At 44.0% G+C, this 5,962-nt stretch overlaps 1 long non-coding RNA gene across 1 annotated transcript in view; it reads right to left on the bottom strand.

Moving 5' to 3' along the window:
• Window positions 1–2,754: 2,754 nt before the first annotated feature.
• LOC140704449 (uncharacterized) overlaps window positions 2,755–5,962 on the bottom strand; it is a 21,924-nt gene continuing 18,716 nt past the window's right edge. Inside the window, exon 4 of the long non-coding RNA XR_013541823.1 lies at window positions 2,755–3,454. This is a non-coding gene — a long non-coding RNA (uncharacterized LOC140704449). The remainder of the gene's footprint in view (window positions 3,455–5,962) is intronic.

The following is a 5,962-nucleotide window of genomic DNA, read 5'->3' as shown; positions in this document are numbered from 1 at the left end:
CCCCCAGCAAGCTGGGTACTCATTTTACCAACTTCGGAAGGATAGAAGGCTGAGTCAACCTTGAGCCGGCTACCTGGGATTGAACCCCAGGTCATGGGCACAGCTTTGGCTGCAGTACAGCGGTTTAACCACTGCGCCACAAGGCTCAGCTGTCTGAAATTTTCACACTCTCATGAATAGAATGCTATTGTAAGTAATTGTGCAAATTGTGGAGGGTGGGAAAGAGAAGGACTAGTTCATATACTCATTGTCATGGTGACGTTGGTTGCTGTTGCAGGGGAGTTTTGCACATAGGAGTGGATCCCAGGAGGGAGATGAGAAGTTGGCCCTATTCCAGGCAAAGAGATACAATTCAGTGGGGATCAGGGAGTCAGGATTGGCAGGGGTGTGTCTGGCTGAGGACAGCCACTGCAGTCCCCCACAATGGGTGGCAGAAGCCCCCCCCCAGTGATCTTACACATGGGATTATACCCACATTAGGTTACCCGTGTATAATTATACCCACATTAGGTTACCCGTGTATAATTATACCCACATTGGGTTACCCATGTATAATTATACCCACATTGGGTTACCCATGTATAATTATACCCACATTGGGTTACCCATTGTATTGGTAAAATTTTGTCAATGGCTTCTGTCATTGAAGTCAGGGCACATACAAGAGGGATTATCTCACCTGGGTCTCAAACACTGATTCAATTTGAACCAATCTGGAGGCTGTCCTCTCAATCTTTGCTCAGAAATCCAGATTATCTGACTGAATATTCTTAGAAATCTAGAAACCACTATAGGTTTTTTCTCTTTGTCAGAAACAGATGAGATCTGTAAGTTTAGCAAGCGCTTTCAAAAGAATTCAGCCTTTCCCATTTCAAGCAAATAGCTGTAGTGAGGTTTTCCTACATGCCTTTAAATTTTGCCTTTTTCTTTTTTAAAAAAAGAACTGCTGATATCTTTTAAAAATGTCTTTGCAGAACAGGATAACATTTGCTAGACCGCTTGCCCTTTCTAATGACAGGTTTTTCATGAATAGGTGCAGAGAATTTTGTGCAGAAGCAGCATTTAGAGCTCAAGGGGTTGAAAAAGAAAGATTTATTTCCACTTCTTTTGAGGGCAAATATTATGAAAAGCTCCTATAGCATAGAAGTGGCTCAGTTAAATAACATACAGTATTTCAGAAGATAAACAGGAGTGTGGGATAAGAAGGGTCTGTTCAAATGATGGTACAAATGATTGACTTCCTTATTATCATATTTTTCCCCATACTACGGTCATTTACACTATGGTGCCTCAGCCTGCTATGTACAGTTGTCAAAGTTAGTTAACATGCGCCACAGCACATCAGTCAGCTGGAGTTAGCACAATAAGTTAAAGAACAAGTTACACTTACCTGGACACCAACCATCAGCTGGATCTTTTTAAATGTTAATTGCAGTAGACCTAATGGTAACTAGTTTCATATAACTTAATAATAGCTAATGGTGTTTTATTTCTTTTCAATGGCACTACATATCTTTCTAATCAGCAATTCCAGAATTGCATTTCCAAGATCTTTGAACACATTTCCTTCAATTTAATAGAGGTCAAATGCTATCTAACAATGATTTTAACCAGATTTCCTTCACATTTGGAGTGAAAGAGCAAGTTCATATCATAAATAAAAAGATACCGTGAAACCCAATCAGCCAGTTCTCCTTTCAAGTCTTTCCCACAATAAATATTTCCAGTAGGCTCACTGTAATACTAATAGTCTGTTAAAGTCACCCTGAAGACTGACAAGTTTTATTTGACATAAATTTTCATGGACTGCAGCTCACTTTGTCACTTCATCAGAAGTGATCAGAGTTCAAGAGATCAGATCAGACTTCACTGGAGTCTTTAAGGTGCCATGAGACCCTTTGATAGTTTTCCGCAGTATCTCTTATGCACTATTTCTGAAACTGATTTTGATAACTGCCAGTAGCACCACTGCTAACATCACCTTTAGCAAGTATGTGGTGTGAGGGTTTTTTGGTTTTTTTTTTAAATAAAGGCAGTTGTTAATATAAAAAGAGCCTTCATAGAAGGAAACTGGTAATGTAATCCTCCTCCCTGTAGAAAAGAATTGATATGGGGCAATTAGGAAAGGCTATTCAAGGAGCAGTGAACAAGCTCACAATAAGAAATAAAATATGTAGGATTTTGCTGTAGTGCTGGAAAGAATCTTTGCTTTAGGCAATTGTCTATATAGAAATACTTTAGTTTTACCACCACTCCACTGCTCTCTCTTCTTTTCTCACCCCAATATTTTTCCATGTTGGTCTCTTTGTTCCTTCTAGCTTAGTGGTTCCAATCCTTGGGTAAATCAGGTCTTCTTGGACTGCAGTTGTCAATAGCTCCAGTCAGCTCAGCTGGTGGTGAAGCCTTCTGGCAGTTGCAGTCCAAGAACACCTGAGTTACCCAAGGTTGGGAACCATTGCTTTAGTTCAATACACTCATCCCAGTACTTACCACATATTTGCTCTAGTACTCACATCCACCCGTGTGGAAATGGAGTTCCCTGTTCGCAAGTCTGAGGAGGCCAATTTGACAATTCATTCTTCAGAGGGAAAGGATCTCATAAAGTTTTTATGACATGCTCAGCAGACATGCCCACCAAATGCCTCTGCTCAGGCACTACTGACATCAAATTATCAATGCCCCTAGCTTGAGCTGTGTAGGAACCAGTTTCAAGACGTAACCGATCCAGGTATTTATGTTGGAAAAACAATAGTATCCATGTGAGTGTCTATATTTCTATTTCATTTTATGACATGTCTTGGGACAAACAAAGAAAATATCATAAACATTTTTAAAAATGCATGCAATATCTACTTAATTTAAAGGTAAGGGAAAGGGGGGAAAAGATTTTATTAAAGCTTTGTTGTTGTTTAATCATTAAGTCATGTCTGACTCTTAGATGGGCTACTTCCCGACCCCATACCGAAGGGAGAAGGCGATGTGAAATATAAGACTCTTGAGTGGTCAGTCATTGTCTTCCCTAAGAATAAGGGTTGTTGTTTAGTCATTTAGTCATGTCCGACTCTTGGTGACTCCATGAATCAGAGCACATCAGGCCCTCCTGTCTTCCACTGCCTCCTGGACTTTGGTCAAATTCATGTTGATAGTTTCGATGACACTGTACAACCATCTTGTCCTCTGTCGTCCTCTTCTCCTCTTGCCTTCACGCTTTCCCAACATTAGGGTCTTTTCCAGGGAGTCTTCTCTTCTCATGAGATGGCCAAAGTATTGGAGCCTCAGCTTCAGGATCTGTCCTTCCAGTGAGCACTCAGGGTTGATTTCCTTCAAAATGGATAGGTTTGTTCTCTTTGCAGTCCAGGGGACTCTCAAGAGTCACCTCCAGCACAGTTCAAAAGCATCAGTTCTTCGGTGGTCAGCCTTCTTTATGGTCCAGCTCTCACTTCCATCCATGCTGCTAAAAGTTAAATATCAGTGGATTCAGTCAGCACTCTGGGGAAACTGAATTGAGGATATAACCAGCCATGTTATTTAAAATAAGAAATCTGTAGTATCCAGGTAGAATGTTGTGTTTCTCTTTCGTGCTATTTTGGAGATCTTTTGGGAAAGGTAAACAATTTTTTCCAGGTATTTATATGAAAGTTTAAAACTGTGAAGGCTCTTATTTATTTATTTATTTATTTATTTATTTATTTATTTATTTATTTATTTATTTATTTATTTATTTATTTATTTATTTATTTTCTACCCCGCCCCTCTAGACAAGGTCTACTCGGGGCGGCTTACAAAAATTAAAACACATTAAAACAATATAGAAGAATAACTAACATAATGCAATTATTATAATTAATATTATCCAAGATGGCAACATTAAGAACCAGAAAAAAGGGGGAAGGAACTTAGGTGACTGGGGGGAAGGCCTGTCTGAATAACCATGTTTTTAGTTGGTTTTTGAACACACCCAGCGAGAGTGCCAGCCGAATTTCAGTGGGAAGTGTGTTCCACAGCCAAGGGGCAACTGCCGAGAAGGCCCGGTTTCTTGTTTTCTCCTTCCGGGCCTCCCTCGGCGTCAGTCCCCTCAGCCGTCCCTGCTGGCTATGTCGGGTAACTCGGGTAGATCTGGGTGGGAGGAGGCGATCTGCCAAATATTGAGGTCCCAAACCGTTTAGGGCTTTATATGTAATCATTAATACTTTGAAGTCAATGCGGAAACGAATAGGTAACCAGTGCAGCGCAGCCAGAGTGGGGGAGATGTGCTGATATTTTCTCACCCCACTAATAAGCCTGGCTGCTGCATTCTGGACCATCTGGAGTTTCCGCAAGAGCCTCAAAGGCAGCCCCACGTAGAGTGCGTTACAATGGTCTAGTCTCGAGATTACGAGCGCGTGGACTAGAGTAGTGAGGGCCCCCCGATCAAGATATGGCCGCAGCTGGGCAATCCGCCATAGATGAAAATAGGCAGAACGGACCACGGACGCCACCTGGGTTTCCATGGTTAGTGCCGGGTCCAGATGTATCCCCAAGCTGCGGACCTCACTCTTTGTGGCAAGGGTCGTCCCTCCAAAAGAAAGGGAGTCACCTATGCCGCTGACGGGAGGGCCACCCACCCTCAAGACCTCCGTCTTGTCCGGGTTCAGCCTCAATCCATTTGACTGCATCCATTCCAGTACGGTGTCCAGGCAGCGCTGAAGGGACTGGACGGCATCCACTGAAGTTGGAGTAAAAGAGATGTAGAGCTGTGTGTCATCAGCGTACTGGTGACACGATGCCCCACACCCTCTGATGACCCCGCCCAGCGGCCTCATGAAGATGTTAAACAGCATTGGGGAGATGATCGACCCCTGTGGAACCCCACAATTGAGATTCCACGGGGCCGAGACATTCTCCCCAAGCTGTACTCTCTGGGGGCGGTCCTCCAGGAAGGAGCAGAGCCAGGCAAGTGCCAGGCCACCGACTCCCAACTTGGAGAGCCTCCCCAGGAGCATACCGTGGTCGACGGTATCAAAGGCAGCTGAGATGTCGAGGAGGACCAACAAGGACACATTGCCCCCATCGGCCTCCCTCAACAGGTCATCCAGCAGTGCGACCAGTGCCGTCTCTGTACCATAGCGTGGCCTGAAGCCCGACTGAAATGGGTCTAGAGCATTGGTTTCGTCTAAGAGCGCCTGAAGCTGGTCTGCCACCACCCTCTCAACCACTTTGCTGAGGAAGGACACACTGGCGACGGGCCTATAATTGCCAATTTCATCCGCCGCCAGATTTGGTTTCTTCCTGATGGGCCTAATGAGTGTCTCCTTGAGGGCAAGGGGTACCTTGCCCTCCTGGAGAGACCCATTAATTATTGCAGTGGCCCATTCAGTTGTTACCGGCCTGGCTGCTTTGATTAGCCAGGCCGGGCAAGGGTCGAGAGAAGAGGTGGTGGCCCGACAGCGATCAAGCGCCTTGTCTACCAGCTCTGATGTTACAGGCTGAAAAGAATCGAGAATTACCGGGCAGGACGGAGCGCTGGACATCTCTGCTCGATCCATTGTATTTAAAAAAGGAGAAAGGTCACGGCGGATGGCCTCCACTTTGGATTTAAAAAACGCTGCAAATTGGTCAGGTGAGATGCTAGTGGGAGGCCCTTCACCCTGGCCAATTCCGGATAGATCGCGAACTATACGGAAAAGTTCCGCCTGCCGGTTGGAAGCTTCGCTTATCCGGTCAGCGACGTAAGCTCTTCTAGCAGCCTTTACCTTATCAGCCTTTACTCTTAGCATTGAGTGAAAGCATTGCTAGATAGCACATTGCTATATTAAGTGCTGTGTGGAAATTCCGTTTTCATTCCACTTCTGGGTAGTGACAGAGTTATTATTTCTCCACTGCCTGAGAAGTTTAGCATGGATGCAGTCAAGAAAAAAAATGCTTATTTTCTAAGTGAAAGATTAGCAAATCAAAAATTAACAAATAGATTTGTCCTTTGAAA

Source organism: Pogona vitticeps, chromosome 2 (assembly GCF_051106095.1).
Source record: "Pogona vitticeps strain Pit_001003342236 chromosome 2, PviZW2.1, whole genome shotgun sequence".
In the NCBI taxonomy this organism is placed as follows: Eukaryota; Metazoa; Chordata; class Lepidosauria; order Squamata; family Agamidae; genus Pogona; species Pogona vitticeps.
Note: the sequence above shows the minus strand (reverse complement) of the source record. Positions and strands in the feature narration are given on the sequence as shown.